Raw genomic sequence first — 20,613 nt, 5'->3', positions numbered from 1 at the left:
CAGGAAGCATGGGGCACAGCCCTCCACTTGGGGTCCTCCTCCCATGGTTTTGGGATCAATATTTGTGTACTTTGATATTTTGAAGTACAAATATATCTATATCTATATATAGACAGATAGATAGATACAGTTTGTATCATAAAAGAATTAAACTCATGGGGAAGAATGTAGGGTATACTGCATTATATCCTTATGAATCCCATATTGGAAATCACATGATTCTGCATTACAGTAAATGGTGGATGTTAACCTTCTAGCTCTGCCTGTTATTATAGATCCAAAATGCCTGTGAAATATTAAAAAATCCAAAGTGAACAAAAGAGTATATATATATATATACACACACACACACACACACACATCTTATATGCTTTTTGTCCTACTATGTTTTCTGACCCTCAAGCCTTCATCTATCAGTCATGCCCATCCATTCCTCCATCCTGGATATTTCTAAGCAAAGGCAAGAGCTGGACAGAAGAGGTCACCATACAGACTACCTTAGTGGTGATTTTTGCCCTCACGTGCTTCCTAGCTGTGACAGCATTTGTTTTATTTAGGCCTACCCCTTCCCTTACATACAAACATCATCCATTTCATGTTTACACAAGTTTTTCTTCTTTACAGCTATTCCATTTATTTATTATTTTCTTTCCTATCACCATAATTCAGCTTATGACACTAAAACACTAGTTAAATCATGAGCCACATCCATTGTCAATTTGGCATGTCTGAGATAGATGGCATTTAGAAATATGATGAGCCAGAACGAGGTAACTGCTATTTTATTTGTTTTGTAGATGTTACATAAGGGTTACTCAGTCAAACATTAATGCAAGCATAGATAATTTTTGTGGTAGTGTTAATATTCTAAATGTGATGTAAACACAGGCACAACCTTCCAATACCTTAAGTGATATATCCAAAGCAAGTAGCTCAGTTATTTTTTTAACGTGATACATGTTTAGTGTTCTATACATTAACTGTTGATACTAGATAACACACTGAAAGAAGGATTTTTTTAACTCATTCACCTTGACTAGCATTGAAAATTTTAAAAAGATTATCACACCACATACATCTTAGATTTCTGAGTTTTTTCTAAAAAAATCAAGTTTAACACACTAAGCAAATATAAATACAGCATGATGATTTGACTGTACAGTGAAGATTATTGCAAGTTTTTGCATCAATATTTTAATGCACTACACTGTAAGAAAAGAAAAATAAATCCCAACTTAAAACTATGCAGTGGATATCTGTAAACAACTTTTCAGGTTTTGGAAAATTCATAAGCTAGACAGATAGGTTGGGATTCATAGAGATTCTTTTGCACTTCTGCACAAGGCCTACATAGTGAAAAAGGAAAGGAATGACTATCCACATGAAAACATGCAGTCAGTATGTTTATGGGCATTTAGCGACATGTCAGTTTATGTAAATGAGAGAGACAGGAAGTATGCAAGCAGACATAGCCAGGTAGTATAAGTGTGAAAGTAAGGTAGCAGGTAAAGCTTTGCAATGGAAGATATACTGAAGTATGCAAGCGGACATAGCCAGGTAGTATAAGTGTGAAAGTAAGCTAGCAGGTAAAGCTTTGCAATGGAAGATATACCGAAGTATGCAAGCGGACATAGCCAGGTAGTATAAGTGTGAAAAATGAGCTAGCAGGTAAAGCTTTGCAGGGGAATATATACCCAAAATCACAGAAGAGAAACCATGCATAGCACAGTCTTTTGAGAACAGATAACGTGAACTCAAACTGACATTCCAGAATGTACAGCAGTGCTAGTTACTGCCATCCTGTTTGTATTACTGCTTCCCTCTGTCAGACTGACATTCCAGAATGTACAGCAGTGCTAGTTAATGCCATCCTGTTTGTATTACTGCTTCCCTCTGTCAGACTGGCATTCCAGAATGTACAGCAGTGCTAGTTACTGTCATCCTGTTTGTATTACTGCTTCCCTCTGTCAGACTGACATTCCAGAATGTACAGCAGTGCTAGTTACTGCCATCCTGTTTGTATTACTACTTCCCTCTGTCAGACTGACATTCCAGAATGTACAGCAGTGCTAGTTACTGCCATCCTGTTTGTATTACTGCTTCCCTGTCAGACTGACATTCCAGAATGTACAGCAGTGCTAGTTACTGCCATCCTGTCTGTATTACTGCTTCCCTCTGTCAGACTGACATTCCAGAATGTACAGCAGTGTTAGTTACTGCCATCCTGTTTGTATTACTGCTTCCCTCTGTCAGACTGACATTCCAGAATGTACAGCAGTGCTAGTTACTGCCATCCTGTTTGTATTACTGCTTCCCTCTGTTATAAGGCATCAAGCAGCACACACAGCTAAGTTAAGTATCAATGTAATAATTAGGAGCTGTGCAGCTATGGTGTCCAGATCGATCTACTTCTATTTACTGAAATTCCACTTAATCGAACGATGAAGAGACAAGATGAAGTTGCTAAAAATTAACTTTAATGAACACCCGGATCACCATAATTTAACCCCCGGATATTAACCACATGATTACCAATACTTTAAAAAGAGACCAAAGCAAATCAAACCAACTCAAGGTGGGGGCTATGCTCCCCACACCCCCTCTTAACTAAATGTACCAACTCCGAGATCGCACTATAGTGGAGAAAAAGGGCAAAGTTCACCATGATGGCCAAGTGGTTAGTTTCCTGGAGTTAAATTACAGTGATCCAGGTGTACGTTAAACTAAATTTTCAGTAATATAGTCCCATCATTTTGTAGTTCGATTAAGTGGGAATTCAAGAAATAGAAGGAGACTTGTCCAAATACGGGGGAACCTGTTGGATTCATAAATGGGAAGGAAAAGGGTACATATGAAAATAGGATAAAGAGAAAAAGTAAGCAGAGAGCCACTCAAAACAATACTGTATAGGGGAATGTAGGAATGAAGGAAAGAAGAAACCACTCTTTTTTTGTGGGGATAAAGCTTCCTTTTTTAAAACAGAAAGGAAAACAGGACAGATGAAAGGGAATACCTAGTAGAAAAGTGGATTGGACAGTATGTGGCAGCAGACAGACAAATACAGAACAGCGCAGGCAAAGAGGGGTAACACCCATAATAGGACAGGAGACACTGAAGTGATTAAGACAAACAGAGGGAAGACAAATGGTCATGAAGTAGGGTGCACCACAGACTCGCATACACACAGTCACACCTAGAGCCAATTTAGAGTGTCCAATCCACCTACTGCATGTCTTTGGAATATGGGAGGAAACTGGAACACCCAGAGGAAACCCACAAGAACACAGGGAAGATATGCAGTCTCCACACAGAAAGTACCACAGCCGAGAATCAAACTGGAGAACCTCTTGCTGTGAGGCGATAGCGCTAACTGCTATACCACTGCACCATCCTCTGCATATACATATTCATAGGTAAAGGCACAAGGCAGGACCACCAGGCTCTAAAAATCAAATACATTTATTGTATATTCAACGGATAAGTGCTTTCACATGTAAAAACATGCTTCATCAGATCTCAGAAAACAGTCAAACAGCTTAATTTAAACAGATTTAAAATACTGCCAACCAATCCAGTTCACAGCAGGAAAATCAAGTTACTTAACTAATTAACCCCTCCAGCAGTAAGATAAAAGCTGACTAAAGACAGAATAAAATCCAAGTTAAGCAGACAATAGGAAGTTGTGTGTATACATATATATTCAACAGTCACACACACACAAATCCTAACATAATTATGAGTGTATGTGTATATAAATTCATATAAAATATATATGTATGCATAAAACAAGACATAACATATGTGCATCAAATATTGAATATATAAATATGCATAAATAAAGAAAAAATAAAATAAAAATAAATTAAAACTCAAAATTTTATATGAATACAAAAAATAAATACAAAAAAATCAGAGAATTCCCTTTACCAGTTACAATATATATATACTATAGACTGGTCATAAATCAAACAACAATATTGCTGTACTCTAATAATGATCTGCTTCAGCTCATCCTATCTTAACGTACTCAAGTTTATTTTATCTTATTTCATTACATATTATTTTGTTATATTATATTATATCATTACATATTATTTTACTGGACATGCTACCAGGGCTGGTTTAAAACTAACATGATTGTTAAGCCCTGGAAAAATATGGGCACGTAATCTAAAAATCCACTTAACTTCTACCAACTCTAATTGATTGTTCAGATTGCCCCCTCTCACATTAATCGGCACTGTTTGCAGAACCCTAAAGTTAAACGTATGGGTACTAAAATTAGCCACATGTTTAGCTAATGCATTTTGTTGGTTTGAATTTTTGATGTCATACAAGTGATTATAAATCCTGTCTCTCAACCTTCATGTAGTCTTGCCTACATAGAAACAGGTACGATTGAAAGTCTGGGAATTGCATACCCACAAAGCGCCACTCTTCACAGATCACCACTACAAAAATGCAAAGCCATGGATTATGAATACTGTCCACTGCTCCTGGACTAGTTCCATCAAGCACAGTGCTCTGCTTGAGGTGGTGGTGATGACGGAACGAGGCAGTAATGTAACCCTTACGTTCATAGGTATGTACTAGGCTAATGGTCAAGAGCCTTTACAAGCCTAGCCCATAGAATTATCCTGGCATCGTGCCACCCGACCTTAGTTTCCAGTGCCTCTGTCGAGTACAGCCACTGGAGTGATCCCTGGGGTGAATTTTCAATTTCCCATCCACTCATCAAGATTTCTCTTGAAGCAGGCCAGTGAGGTGCTCTGTTTGACATGTATGGGAAGTCTATTCCATAGCATGTGCAGTCTCTGGGTTATGAACCTGTCCCTCCAGCATGTTCTGTTGATTGTGGTAATGAGGTTGAGGTCTCTATTTCTTTAGATGTAGCATTTCTAACACAGCTGGGTCAGACATGGCTTTGTAAGTCAAGCAGAGTCTAAGTAGGCGATATGAGACAGAGAACAGTTAGAGTTTTTTGAGTTTGTCCATATAGGTCAAGTGTTTAAGGCCTAGGATCCTCTTTGTGAGGTACTTTTGTGGCCTCTCCAGTTGTTGCAGGTGTCTAGTGAGGTACATGCCAAAAGGGGCATTGTACTCGATGACTGGCCTAATGAGGGAAGAGTAGAGGGAGACAATGACCTCTTTCTTCCTGGTTACAAAACTCTTAGTAAGGAGATGTGCCACATAGAAGGACTTTCTGACCACAGTGGCAATGTGGTGGTCAAAAGAAAGGTTGCTGTCAACTTGTGTTCTCAGATCTCTTATAAAGCCTTCTGTGTTCAGTGGACTACCATCAATATGGTAATTCATGGGAACTGTTTTTTTCCCAAAGGGGATGACGACACATGTTTGGCATTGAGCTTAAGGCCATGGTTCTGACACCAGTCGTTGGTCTCAGTGAGGTCTTCCTGTAGGATATTAGCATCACTTGGGGAGTTAATAATAGCTCCCAACTTGCAAACGTCTGTGAACTTTGTCTGACACAGTCGTTTTATGTTGGCCTGGACTTCAGAGAAGTAGATACCAAACAGGAGAGGACCCAGGACCGATCCCTGTGGGACTGCACTCATGAAGGGTTGGCAGTCTGACTTGGAATCGGCTACTTTCACACTGTGGGTTCTATCTGTCAGCCAGTTTGCAACCCACCTAGTGATATAGGGGTTGATGCCTAGCTTAATGAGTTTTTCTATGTTTCCTGAGTGGGGAATGGTAGCAAAGGCCTTGGCCAGATCAAGGTAGGCTGTATGAACCACCTTGCCTTCATCCACAGCTCTGGTGACTGCTCAAAGAAGTCAACCAGGTTGAGCAGGCAGGATCTACCCTTCACAAAACCAAACTGTGTGGGATCCAGAGTTTGGAGATTCCCTATATCCTTGTTTATTAGGTCCATGATGATGCGTTCCATAGCTTTGCATATCAGACTCATCAGGCGAATGCGGGGTCTATAATCGCTCCTCTTTTGTGAAGAGTGATGACTGTAGCAGTGCGCCATTCAGTAGGGACAAAGCCTGAGGTGAGGTTGTGGTTGAAAAAGGCACACAGGGAGGTACCAGCTCACTCTGTAGTTCATGTAGAACACAACCACGGATATTGTCAGGTCCAATAGAAGCTGTTTTTTGGCCTTGGACAGTACTGTTTTAACCTGTGCAGTAGCAATACTGGGTGTCTGGCAATCTACTGGTATTGTGATTGGTCCTTTGGGGAGGTAAAGTTGGCACTGAATCTGTCTGCCAGTATATTGGCGATATCTGTTGCCTCAGTATAGAAGGTACCATTGTGCAGTAGCTCAGAGCAAATCTGGGTATTGCCCTTTAGATTCTTTACATAACTATACAAGGCCTTGTGGTTGTCTTTACTATCTGCTGCAATCCTATTTTCATAACTAGCTTTAGAGGATTTGATGAGGGATCTCAACTTTTTGTTGAGGCTGATAAGGGAGTTTTTCTAGTCTTGGAACTTCACCTTATTCTTCATCAGTTTCTTGTCTCTGTTGTAAAGTTTGTTTAGGACAGGTGACCACCAGATTGACTTCCTTTTTTTGGTGGAGTGAGTCTTGGTTCTATTAGGTATAGCGAGATCCATGCATTTGTGTCCGTGTTCGTACAGTGCATTGGTGTATAATTCAGTGGTCATGCAACTATTCTCCATTTGCATGGATGCTGTGAAGTTAGCCACAACTGTTTTTAGGAGCCCAAAGTTAGCTTTGGAGAAGGTTTTCATGGTGGTTACCTTTGCGGGGGATGTGTATTTCCCAGGTGATTTGTTTGTGGTCGGCTCTAACCAGGGATGAGTTGACTATTCGTGTAGAGAATGTTGCTACCTCTAGTGAGGGTAAGAACAATCTGGTCCAGGGCATTGGAATTAATGAATTCCAGGAAATATTGGGCAAGTGTATTGGAACATGAGTACTTTTCCCAGTTAATGGAGGGGTAGTTGAAGTCACCCAGTCTGACAGTGTTAGGTTGGACCCTAATATTCTCCAGGGTGCTTAGGAATGTGGAGTGTGAGTCTTACATGGTTGGGGACCTATAGCAGGCTACGACCTGAATCGCTGTCTTACGCAATGTTAGCTGCACCTGAAGTATCTCTGATGCGTTGGGCTACCAGTCTGGAGGTGTGCAGATCCTTTATGAATATGGAATCACCACCTCCTTTGGAGCTTTGGTCCAAGTTCTGGGGCTGAAAGGTGTGGAATGAGTTATAGCCTGGTAGTGCAGGGGTGCTTTAAACCAGGTCTTTGTTACAGCACAAATGTTGATGTTCTCCATTTTGAGGAGTGCTTTGAGTGAGTGCATTTTGAGATTTAGACTTCTAGCATTCAGCAGCATGACCCTCAGATTGCATTTGTTTGTAACTGTTACAATGGTAATTTGGTCTTTGGAAAACCGCCTGAAAAAGGCACTATAGGGGTGGAAAGATACGTGGCCAGTATCTGGAAGCCCAAAGGTGACAGATGCAGGCCATCTCTGGCAAAGCATCGAGCTCTGTCAATCATGTCATCCCAGGCAGACAGATACTGGATCCCCTTAGAATGACACTAGAAACTTAGCCAGTTGTTGAAACCAATCATTTTCTGCTTGTACTGTGGAATCATTCTGGATGATGGTAGGATGCTTCTCAAGGCTAGGGTCATACACACCTGGGCTATATAATCCGTGAGCTCCTCCATGTCTCTTTTCATGTAGTCCAGGGTGGTACATCTCAGGTCATTCACACCCACATGTACAATGACAGAGTCATATTTGTACCTGTTGTTGAGAGACCTAAGTGCGTGTGTTATGTGGCAGATCCTGGCACCTGACAGGCAGCTGACTGTTACTTTCTCCTTATTCAACCTAGTGACTGGGACATCAGTGTGCCTCACTATCGAGTCACCTAATACTAGTGTGTTGGGCATGCTGTTTTGACCTCCATTTTGTTTTCTGTCTTAAACTGCTTTGGAAGTATTTGCATGTTTGTCTCATTCTTAAATTCTAGGAGTACATTTATTCAGCAGAGGCAGATATCACCCAGAGAACATAAGGGGAAGTTCTACTGATAAAAAACTACCGAGGGGCGTTAAGTTTTAAATGATGGCATGTATCACATTGTCAGTCTGTGTGCTAAGTACATGACACACAAATCTCACAAATTAAATGGCTGCTAAACACCATAATTCAGACAAGTGAATAGTCTTTAAAGTGGTTATTACACTTCATTTATTTAATGTCTGTAAATAGTAGAATGGACTTATCCAAAAGGATCCATATCGACAAATGACAATGCAAAAGGTAACAAAGAATATTAGCAAATTTGCAAATTACAGTATAAAGAAACACTGAAATCAGCAATGTGAACAGAAGTATGTAGAATGATCAAATTCATATTTACACTAGATGCATCAAATTCATCAGAAAGACATTAATTTCAGTATACTAAGCTAGTGCAAAGAATTGAATTTATCACAACTAAAACAATTGCTATTATATTAAAAATGTTATTTATTTTTTTAGGCAGTGTTCATCAGGATGAGAGAGATTGTATTTAGAAAATGCCCTGGCCAGAAAATAAATGCAATGGCAATTTCACTTAGGTGCATATTTGGCACAAGGGCTGAATGAAGTTGTAACAATTAAACCTGAACTGAAAAACAGAATACTGAGATAAATTGTTTAAAAAGAAAGAAGTGTTATTTTAATGCCGAGTTGTGTGAATTGTTATAACAAAATGTGTACTTTTTTAAACTCCATTAATACATGATTTATGACGCTTTGAATCAATTCATCAATTATTGTTGGTGACATGATGTGTTTTAGATACTTATTAATGGTTTAATAACGTATAAAACACCAACCAAGAGCAATACAATGTGTTTTAGATACTTATTAATGGTTGTTTTATTGGCCCAGATTAATTTGCATAAAGTCAAGATTTCAGTTTGCAGTGCTTCATTTTCTGTTTTTGTTTGTGGTAAGAAAGTGTTTCATAGAGAATGACTGGATTTGAATTTGTTAGACGATATTTGCTTTTTAGTAACAAACTGCTGCTGGTAATTATCAAAATCTATTTATACAATAAAAAGAGGCTCCATGAATAAAAACAACAAATCAGCAGCTAAAAGTGCTCTATAATTAACCAATGAGAATAATAAGGGGAAGATATTCTTTAATACAAAGGAAGGAGTTAATCTGAGAATTTAAATCACATGATGCAACAAAGTGGTCATAGATATTGGTACAGAAAAGAAGTTCCAGTTTTCAACAAGGTCCAAATTTGGCACAGGACCAAATGGAAAGAAACAGAAGATTCAAATGGCAAAACAATCAGACATCCCTAGACACAGAAAGAGAATGGAATTTTTATCAAAGAAAACAACGACAGCAAGGTACTCAATGTAGCAGCAAGGAACCAAACAACATGAATTGGAAAGGAGGTTACAACTTAAGGAGTAAAACAAAGTAACTTGTTTACATACCAAACTTGACTGATAAAGAATTCATAGAAAATGAATATTTCATCTTCAGCAATAGAGTGGGTTTTATTCTTATTTGTATTTTTAAACAAAAACATAAATGTTCATGTATGACAGACAATCGTACATGTATATAAATGAAAATAAACCAATCTCAGTTGCAAACATTATACCTTACAAACTGTGCCAACACAACTGTAGCTGTAAACACTATACATCACATTTAATATATCCAGTCCTTGCCAGCTGGTCATTACATAGCTCATTCAAATCCTGCCTTCTTTAAGCCTTGTTCCTTTTCTGCATGTATTGATCCCACATTTCCCATGATTTACCTATGTAATTTGCTCCTACCCTTTTCCAAAGATCCCAGTTTCAGTTGTTATATCGGTTTCTAACTTTGTTACTTCTAATAAAGTTGGTTTATGCTTTGATCTCCATTTTCTAGTAATTGCTTTTTTGGCAGCCATCATAGTTAGATTCAGCAAGGCCATACTATGTCTAGGCAATTCCAGTTCTACACTGGGTTTTGTTCTGAGCAAAAGACTGGATATAGTAGAAACAATTACCACTCTAGGGTTACTTGTAAGGCAATCCATGTGTTTAAAGATAAGATTCAACAAGAACTGAATGGTGAAAAGGTTTTGAAAAGGAAAAGTGAGTTTTGTCCTCTGTCCAATCCAGTATTAACTGTTTTTAAAATGACATGAGACAAAGAGATTAGGGAATTGTTAAATGAGGCCTTTAAGTATCAATTGGTATTTTACAGTTTGAGCAAACAGAAAACTTCATTATGGGAATATTTAAAAAGGAAAAAACATTCACTGAATATTACCGCTATTTACATAAGTGAAACATTTTGAAATTTAAAATGAAAATACATGCAAACAATATACAGTTTTTACATTTAACTATTATAAAACAGTAAGAAAGAATGGCTAGTAAGATTTTTAGAATGACTTCGCAAACAACACATCTCTGCAGTACCAAACTGCACAACCTAAATGATTAAAAAACTGTAATAAAAAGCACATTGATTAGTGTAATTATAATAACCACTCTAGATATGAGTTGCAATAGATTAAAAGGAGTATAAACAAACATTCATTAATAGTGATTATCCCGTTTCCATTATTTTGTAAGAAAATAGATTTAAATAGGAAAGTATAAATAAACTGATATTAAACATGGAAAGTTTCAAATGAAAGCTAGAAAACTAAAAAAAATGTACAATGACACTTATTTTATTCAGCAGATAAGTATATTATCAAACAGATAATGGTATAAAATTAGAAAATATTAAAGAAAAATATTATTTTGCAGGAATTCTTTGGTGAAAATCTGGAGTTCTCCAACATGAAAGGGAACACTTCTAAAGAAATGTTAGAATGAAGAAAAAAAAACAATAAAAAAGGAGACAAATAATTATAGATGGAAAATTTCTTGAAAGATGTGTAAATTTTCTAAATATATAATGAAAAGTATATACTATGTAAATGAGTGAATAGGAAGTACTTACAGAGTAAAGGAACATTACTCATTTAACTCTAAAAAATGCAGTGTATTTAAGTAAAGTGTGAAACCTGTAAAATGTTCTAAGAGAAGAAATTCATGGAAGTTTTCACAGAGAATAAAAAAAATCATCTGAATGCCTTAAAAGCTAAAACAATTAGAATGCACAATTTAAGTTTATAGAAAAATTTAAAAAGTTCAGTAGTTTTGGATGGTGTTTCTCAAAATAAAAGAGGTGGAAATTTAGAAAATACCCTGGCAAGAAATGAAATGTAGTGGCAATTTCAGTTAGGGACATACTGGGGATAAATAAAATTGTAAAAATTAAACCTAAATTGAAAAACAGAGAAATTACACAAAATATTAACAAAACAAAGTATTTTTAAGGCTAAAGTTTGCAAATAGTTTTGACTATATTTGAATTTTCTAAACTCCACTGAAACATAAATTATGGGAGTACCGGCTTTGTCCCAGCTGAATGGAGGACAGCCACTGTCATCCCTTTACACAAAGGTGGAGCATCCACTGATCCGGGAAATTATAGACCCATCAGCCTAACTAGCTGATCTGCAAGGCCATGGAATGGATTATCATGGACCTCATTAACAAGGATATTGGCAACCTCCAAACACTTGATCCCACACAGTTTGGCTTTATCAAGCGGAAGTCATGTCTGTTAAATTTGGTCAGCTTTTTTTGAGACAGTCATCAAAGCCATGGATGAGGGGAAGACAAAGCACACCACCTACCTTGACCTATTCCCCACGCAGGCATAATAGGTAAACTCTCTCAACTAGGCATCAATCTGTATTTAACCAGATGGGTAGCTAACTGGCTCACTGATAGAACCCACCGAGTCAAAATAGGGGAAGCTACCTCAAGCAGTAGACCCATATCGAGTGGCGTACCGCAGGGTTCGGTCTTGGGGGCCTCTGTTATTGGGGATATACTTTTCTGAGATGTAGGCCAAAACCAGTGCACTATGGCTGATCAAGTTTGCAGATGACTGCAAGCTGGGAGCTGTCATCAATTCCCCTAGTGACGTGGACATCCTCCAAGAGGGTTTCGCCCAAACAAATGACTGGTGCCAGAAACATGGCCTCAAGCTGAATACAATAAAATGCATCATCATCCCCTTTGGGGAGAGTGATGTCCCCACAAATTATCACATTAATAACAATGTCCTAAGCATGCAGTCAGTCATGAGGGATTTGGGCAACCAGATTTATAGCAACCTGACTTTTGACCACCATGTTGCTTCTATTGTACGGAAAGCTTTCTACATGGCCCACCTCATATGTAAGGGTATCTCATCCGGGGACAAGGAGGTCATAACATCCCTGTATTCTTCCCTTATAAGGCCCATTATTGAGTACAATGCTCCATTCGGCTTGTACTTTGCAAAGTACACGCAGCAGCTGGAGAGACCACAGAGGTTCCTCACCAGGAGAATCCAGGGCCTCAAAAATCTACCATACACAGATAGGCTAAAAGCCCTATCCCTCTACTCTGTTTCATACAGACTCCTCAGATGTGACCTCTGTCTAGCATACAAGGCAATCTTGGACCCTGCCTTGATGGAACTGATGCATATCCGCAAGTCAAGCTCCACTCAAGTAATCCACACTTGCGGCCTCAACCTGGTCTGTGACATCAATAGGACTTGCTGGCAGGACAAATTTGTGTTCCAGAGACTCCCCCATCTATGGAATAGACTCCCTCTCCACATCAAGCAGAGTACCTCTTTACGCCTTTTTAAACGCAACCTGGATTACTAGATAGGCAATAGAAAATACATAGGTTCATAGGTAGGTACTAGGCTATTGGCCCTAGGGCCTATATAAGCCTAGCCAAAAAGATACCCTGGCTTTCGCCATCCAAGAAAATTATTTTCCTGTGCCACTGTTGAGCAGAGCCACAGAAGTGATCCCCGGGGTGAATTTCACATTTCCCATCCAATTATGAAGATTTTTCTTGAAGACAGCTTTGTTTGATATAGATAGGTACTTTGTTCCAGAGTATGGGCAGTCTCTGGGACAGGAATCTATCCCTACAGCATGTTCTGTTTATTGTGGTAACAAGGTTTAGGTCCCTAGAGCGTGTAGCTCGGAGGGATTGGGATTTTTTTAAGTGGAGCATGTCCAACAGCTCTGGGTTTGACATAGCCTTGTATGTTAGGCAGAGATCGTCTCTGAGTAGGCGATATGCGATAGAGTAAAGCTGGAGTTTTTTGAGACGGTCTGCGTAGGGCATCTGTTTGAGGCCGGTAATCCTCTTTGTGAGGTATTTCTGTGGTCTTTCCAGTTGTTGTAGATGTCTTGTGAGGTACATACCAAAAGAGACGTTGTACTCTATAATGGGTCCAATGAGTGACGAGTAGAGGAGAACAATGACCTCTTTTTTCCTGGATGAGCAACCTTTTTTGATGAAGTTTGCCACGTAGAAGGATTTCCTGACTACTGTGGCAATGTGATTATTAAAGGAGAGACTACTGTCCACCTGTGTCCCAAGGTCTCTTATCACACTTTCGGTGTTAAGTAGACTACCGCCTATGTGGTAGTTCATGGGTACAGAGTTTTTACCAAAGGGGATGACAATACACTTTTTGGCATTAAGCTTGAGGTCATGGCTTTAACACCAGGCATCTGTCTCAGTGAGGCCATGGATTCCACCTGTGTCCCTGCTGGACAGGGGCATCAGATGCTGATTTGTGTATACATGGGCTAAACTCTTGGCTAGGCTTATAAGGGCTTCAGGGCCAATAGCCTAGTAACTTCCTATGATTTAAATTTATTGTTAGATTATTGTTGATTGCATGATGAGTTTCAGATATCTAATACTTATTTTATTGGTACTTTAGACTGATAAAGTCCTGATTAATGTGGATGATAGCACTTCCTGTGGTGGAATTAAAGGTTTCAGTTAACAGTACTTCCTTTTTTCTTGTTTGTGTAAGTGTATATATATATATATATATATATATATATATACATATATATATATATATATATATATATATATATATATATATATATATATATATATATATATACATATATATACGTGTGTGTGTGTGTGTCAGCAATTATTCTGACTGAGTCACATTCTGCTGAGTCACAATTCATTGAAAAAAATTGCTGAAATCAAATTTATTTGAATCATGATTGACAGAAAATTGTACCTTAAAGAAACAGGGATTTACTGTGTTTGTTTTTCCCTCTTTTTTAGCTATTGTGCAACCATGGGGTGTAGGGGCAAAGGCTCTGCATGGAAGATGCAGAAGAGCTTTCATCCCTGCAAAAACATTTAAGTCGTGTTTGTTCTTATGAAGTTTCTAATTTAAAGAAAGAGGACATATAACTTACACCTCCCTTTTTCAGAAATAAAAATAAATAACGTGTGGTAGAATTTTACAACACAGTTTATTAAGATGTACAGATTTTGCACTGCCTCTTTAACAATGTGCCTATATTTTCCATCATTTGTGTCATTCTCACTTTTCTAGACATGTTTCGAAGTAGTATCATACATTTATTTCTATTGGAAGCAGAAAGAGGTATTTGCTATTTGGCATTCAAATTTTATGCTAAATAGATGACCCGTTTTTTTTTTACAAGATAAATGTACTATTCATGAGCTTTTGAACCTATTTTAAATGTCCACAGGTAAAGAGGTATATTTGCGTGCTGTGTCTAAAATATTGAACTTTGCATCTCCTGATTCTACTTATTCCTAAATAGAATATAATGGGCTTGGCATAAATGAGGTTTGGTAACAAATCAATTTGTCCAGGTACATCTTCAAAGGGGGGGTTAAATAAATACAGTAGTTGAAATTAAGAGGGTAGGGGGGATGAAAGGGTTAAATGGGAATGAGGGATGATTGGGAGAAAAGGAGGTAAGGGTAGGGAGGGGCTTAAGGCATTTTATGCAAGGGTAACTTGTTAAGGAATCACATTTTGGCATGTACTTGCTAAGGTAAGTGACATCTGAGATGACCTGTAGGTATTCCTAGAGAACAGGTAGGCCTCCAGTTACTGGTTAGTGGCTGGTTGTAGAAGGCAGGTGATTCATATGGCTAATTCATTTTTTTTTCTCTCTATATATCCTTTTATTGGCTTATTTGGTCAGTTGGGTTTGGGATTAGGCAGAATGGTCATGGGTTGCAGGACGTTTAGTGATTTTTTTTTTTCCTTGCAAGTTTATCCCTTCTAGGCTACACTTTCAGGTTGGGCACAGTGCGCCAATAGGTTTATTATTGGTGATTATGGTGGATAGCATACAAGGGTCATGTTTCCCCTGCCCCCTATATGGTACATGTCCATTCAGTTTTGGTGTTGTGTGGGTTGGTGGTATAATGGTTTGAGTAAGGAGCAGTGATTGTGCTTGGGCTTATAGCTAATTTCCTTGTTAGGATTAAAGCGTGGGGGTAGGATTGAGTACTTCGGGCGGTTGAGTGGGTCATTTGGTAGCTTTATTGCACAGTAGTTCTTTATTTCTTTAGTATGTAGAGTGCTACTGCCTTTCCAGCCTCCTTTCCTTCCTTTCTAGCTCCTTTCCTGGCAAAGTAGTCATTAGTGGTGATAGGACTCTGTAGCATTTCCCATGCCACTGTGGTTTCAGGTAAGCCGCAAGTGGCTTTTCGTGGGCTTGGAGTTATTTTGTTAACAGGTGCACCCTGCGCTTGCATGGTATTGTGATAATTATCACACATGGGGTAGCATTCCTCTAAGCAGTACAGACTTTCACAGAATGTACATGCGAAACGGGTTGGAGTACTGCTGCCAGTGGTTAACATGCCATTACAGCATTCCGAGTGAGTGCAGTTTATCAGATGGAGGGGTATTCTTCCACATAATTGGTCCAACTTGATAAAGTTGTGGTTTCTGGTAAATTGGTGGCAAATCTTACAGGCTACAAATAAAAAAAAAAAGAAAGAAAAAAATAACAATAATAAAGGGTCCAGATTTTCTTTTTTAATCAGTCCAGGGTTTGCTGCATACTTTTCATCTACTTCTCAATCCAGTGGTTGTCTGGCAACTAAATTAAGCTTGCAGTCACTAAGTAATGACATAAATGTGAATTTGGGGGAAGGGCATTCGGTGTAGTTTCTAGCTACTTTATGCATTTGAATTTTAGCCTTCACAAAGTTGGAGCTTGCAACTAACGGTCGGGATGCACGTTTAGGCTCTAGTTCCTTTGGCAGCTTTATAAGCTATGGGAGCAATTTTGAGATGGGTCCATAGTCTGGCCTTTTGTTTCCCAGTTTCAGTTTTTGTCCAGATGTCTTACATTGAAGGGTTGAGAGCTATCTATCTGGCTTGCTGGAACTAGTTGGCAAATCATTTGGGGTTGAAATCGGAGAGTAATGACCATACTTCTCACCTGTACAGAACTTCACAGAATGCCCAGATTTGCCTCATATTTTGGTCAGTTTTCATGAATTGTGGTTTTCTCGCAAAGCACTGGTAAACCATTGCAGACTGCAGTTAGAAAAGGTCAGATATTTGAGTTCCAGCCTTCATACCCTGCCGAACATTCAGATTAATGCAAAACCTGTAATGCTATTGATTTTATCAGTTAGTAAGAGCAATATATTAGAATTGTCCTATTTTTGAGCCATTCTTAGTTCATGGGGCTTTTGTCACACTTTTACTTATGCTGTTGTCCAGAATTTTGCACTGACAGGTTAAGAAGTATGTCCTGTGGATGTGGTATTGTTTACTTACTGTAGGTGTTGGTGTTCTCTTTTGGCTTTGCTTTTCTAGAGTGTTGACCATTATGGGGTGGGAGATGTTTTGAAATCAAGGTCGAGCAGTTTAAGCTAGCCGAGGGAAAAAGGGGAAAGGAGGGGGGAGATAAATGAATAAATAATGACAGAGGGGAGGGTGAAGGAGATTCATATAGGTGGGAGTCTGATTTTTTCAGGAAGTCTAACTGGCAGGGCTACACATGGGCAAGATATGTGCCCCACCCCAAGCTCGGTGCCCACATGAGTCCCCCAGTGCATGGAATATTGAGTAATTATGAACCACTGATTAAGGGTCAGTTGTGCCTTTACAACTGGGACCAAGTCTGAGCACTAATGACCGCAGAAACTGCTACCAGTAGGGAAGCTTTACAGTGGTGGGGAGTCATAAAGTGAATTTTCAATGCTACACAAACATGGTAGGTGGTCTGCCAAATCAGTGTATCATACTTTGTCATAGTGCTTCTGCAGGCACAGACAATCCATTGATGGGGCATTGGTGACATGTTTCATTAGGTGTCAATGAAGTGAATGGGCATAGATGGATAGACTACTGAACGGGTGGTTGGGGCATATGTTTCATTGCGAATCCAGACTGGCTGTGAGCATTGCCTGCCAGGCCTTCCAGTTATTCTTCATGACTTCATAGTGGGCAGGGACAGGGCTGACAGCACATGGTATGGCTGGCCTTTGAAGATCCTTTGGCTATTCTGATATACTTGAGGAAGGAAACATTTAAGCTGCATTTTGCTCAGATAATGTACAGCCTTTTGCCCTCATGATTTTGGTCCGTTTTTATACACTGGGGATTCTGGAAGGGGATGGAATTTAGAGAATATTGGCAGAAGGGTTCAGACTTCATATTCCGTAAGACTTTCATGTAATCCAACCCTGATATTCTATCAACTTTCGCAATGGTTCGGGAGATGTTACCTCCAAATTCGGGGACACTGCCAGAATCCGTACAGTTATCCATGGGGGTATATGTTAGGTAGATAGGTTTGGGGGGACAGTCTGGGACTTGGTGGATTATTGTATTTCTTCCTGTTGTTCAACAGATTTACATTTGTTTGTATCTTTTTTTTTTTTTTTTTTTGGAGGGGGCTAATTTCTCTTTACCGTGATTATTGTCTTTCCTTCCATCTCCACGATGAAGAACATTGCCACTTAAGACAGTGGAGCAAATGGGTAAAGGTGGAACATTTTTTGATGGTTCACTAACAACTTGTCTAGAAAACATAGGTGGTTAAAATGTGATTAATTATAGCATATGCCTTTTACTGAAATATTTATCATGGTTATCAGTTAGAATGTTAACATGGAATATGTGAAGGACTTGAACTTTCATGACCCCAAATGAGAACAGTTTCTTGAAATAAGGTTCACTTGAGAGGTATGGGTATGCTATGGAGGTATTTTACTCCTTGTTTTAAGCATCCTAAGTTTCACTGTGGTGTTCCTGTTGCTGTTACAGCACTGGTAGAACAAACCAGGACATGGGAAGGTAACAAGGTCGGACTCTAACAGATGGTGTAGTTTTCTTAATCTTTTAATTTGGGTAAGAGTTATTGTGTGGTGACATTCTTATAGGGCTTACTAACAGAAATGCTCCCAAGACTGAGGTGACCCAAGTATCTGATATTTTAATTATCTGTCATCTGCAGTGTGTAGTAGTAACTACCTTGAGTTGGTAGCTCACTTTACATTTTGCGTGTTAATAGGTTTCATGTAAACGCATGTATTTATTTATTGCTACTTGTGGCATAAGACCATCGTTTGCTGCTCTGTGTTTCTTAGTTGGCTGTGGAAAGATGTGCTGGGGAATATGGTGGTGCCAGGTTATTGAGGATTAGGGAGGTGGGTTAATGTAACTGTGGTGTGGTTGATGAACAAGGTAGGCCCTTCTCAGCATATAATGTTGTCAGTAAGAAGTTTTTTTTTGTGTGTGTGTGTGTGTGTGTGTGTGTGTGTGTGTGTGTGTGTGTGTGCAGAAAATTTACAGCTTTCTTTTCTTTTGCAGATTGGTGAGTGCAGAGTGGGCATCAGTTGGTGGCCTGCAGGAAGGGGATTTGGAAGATGATGGATTCTGCTGGGCCGGATGTGCTGGTCACTGGAGTAGTGTGCAATGAGGTTGCAGGTAAGCTGACTTTATTAGGTGCTCATTAAGGCCTGTCAGAGTTGGTGCAGTCTGAGAGTAGTGTGGAGGCAATTGAGGCTGAGGTATGTCAGGGGCAGGGTAGAGCAGGTTTGGTGATTGTTCATGGGGAGTTTGGGTGTATCCATAGGGGGGTGGATTTGTGACAATGTGACATTGGGTCGGATTTTGTGGGCATGGTAGTTGGGTTTCAGTTTTCTGTTGTAAAGGCTAGACAGATAGGATGCTGAGTGGTTGCTGCTACTTTGAGAGTTTAGCACTGTCCTTTATTGGATTTGGCATCAGCAGATTGGCAGTCAGAAGGATGTACATGATTTGGACCCCCTTTTAAGCCTAGGTGAGGGATTAGACAGAGCATGTCAAGGTGTGTGTGTGTGTGTGTGTGTGTGTGTGTGTGTGTGTGTGTGTGTGTGTGTGTGTGTGTGTGTGTGAGGAAAAAGTTTCCATTACTGCAAGAGTGGGAAGGTTTAAGCAAGACATTGTGGTGTGGGTTTTTGTTTTGTTGCTAGTGGATGCAGCCCATGTTTTTTTGATTTACCAAAAAAAAAAAAAACCTTTATGGGAGATATTTAGGGACAAGGGTGGAGTTGGCTATGATTAGTATAGTTGCACTGTTGACAATGTTATGTCACCTTACTATATCTTGGATAGTGGTTTGTATACTTGAAGGGTTGGGGTAAGTGATAGTGGGAAGACTGGAACACTGTGGCTATTGACAACGTAAGTCGTGTTGCAGGGGTTTTGGGGGAAATGGAGGCTCATTGGGTTACAGTCCAGGAGGTATTGGCTTTATGGATGTATTGAAGTCATTCATGTGGGTTGTTCGTTGGTCAGCAGAAGCTATTCTGTACATAAACCTTTTTGGGGGGGCTGGAGGATGCCATTACAGTTAAGGTGTTTACCTCACAGACATAAGATATAGAGTTTGATTCTCATATTTGAAATAAAAGGAAAATCGACAAAGCTTAAAATAGCTTGTAGGGGCACCTAGCCTACTACTAACTTATGAATCTATAAATATAGGAGTGTTTGGAGTCAGCATTTGACTGCATTTTCTACTAAGGCCAAGCATCATTCCATTTTCTAAGACATTTGAAATTTTCTTTTATATCCAGACTTACCTTGTTTCCTGTTAAGAACATGTTAGCTGCTGCTCTAGTTACACTATTTGCTTTTTGTATGACTAAAATGCTGGGAGATAGGGGGCTAATATTTGCTTGGATGGAGGGAGAGTGTAATGGTCAAGCAGATATATGAAACATATATAAGAAGACCGGCACAACAGGGACTAGCATGCCATGTAAATAAGAGGAACTTCTAAGTTTCATTCATGACTATTCTATAAAAGGTAGATAGTTGTATTTTTGCTTTTGGAATAAGTATTACTGTAAAGATAGAGAAGGGACATACTTGACAAACATTAACCACTCATTGGACATGCTTTATTTCAATTATTTTTTGTAAGAATAAACTGGAAGGCACTGGGCTCATTGGTGAGGTGGATGAAGTTCTGTGGAGCCATTTTTATAATCCTGATCAGTAGCTGTACACTGTTAAACTTGTTTGGGTGTGGCAAGTGTTAATTATTACCCAAGGCAGCAGTGAGCATTTATCATATGCTCCTAGGGCTAAACATTCATTGTGTATTTACTGGTGTTGGTGGTGGTGATCATGAGACCATAGTCCCTATCTGACGCATATAAATTGGTTGCATTGAGTAGGAATATATATCTGTTTGTCA

General features: G+C 39.1%; 1 protein-coding gene across 1 annotated transcript in view; it reads left to right on the top strand.

Annotated features, from left to right (window-relative positions):
* Positions 1 to 20,613, top strand: part of FOXJ2 (forkhead box J2) — a 1,179,137-nt gene that overhangs the window by 133,199 nt on the left and 1,025,325 nt on the right. Inside the window, exon 2 of the mRNA XM_044079672.1 lies at positions 18,738 to 18,854. The gene's annotated coding sequence lies outside the window, so the exon portion shown is untranslated. The remainder of the gene's footprint in view (positions 1 to 18,737; positions 18,855 to 20,613) is intronic.

This window comes from Protopterus annectens, chromosome 8.part0 (genome assembly GCF_019279795.1).
Source record: "Protopterus annectens isolate FY-2018-M chromosome 8.part0, PAN1.0, whole genome shotgun sequence".
NCBI lineage: Eukaryota > Metazoa > Chordata > Ceratodontiformes > Protopteridae > Protopterus > Protopterus annectens.
The sequence above is the reverse complement of the archived record's forward strand: the minus strand, read 5'-3'. Positions and strand labels throughout refer to the sequence as shown.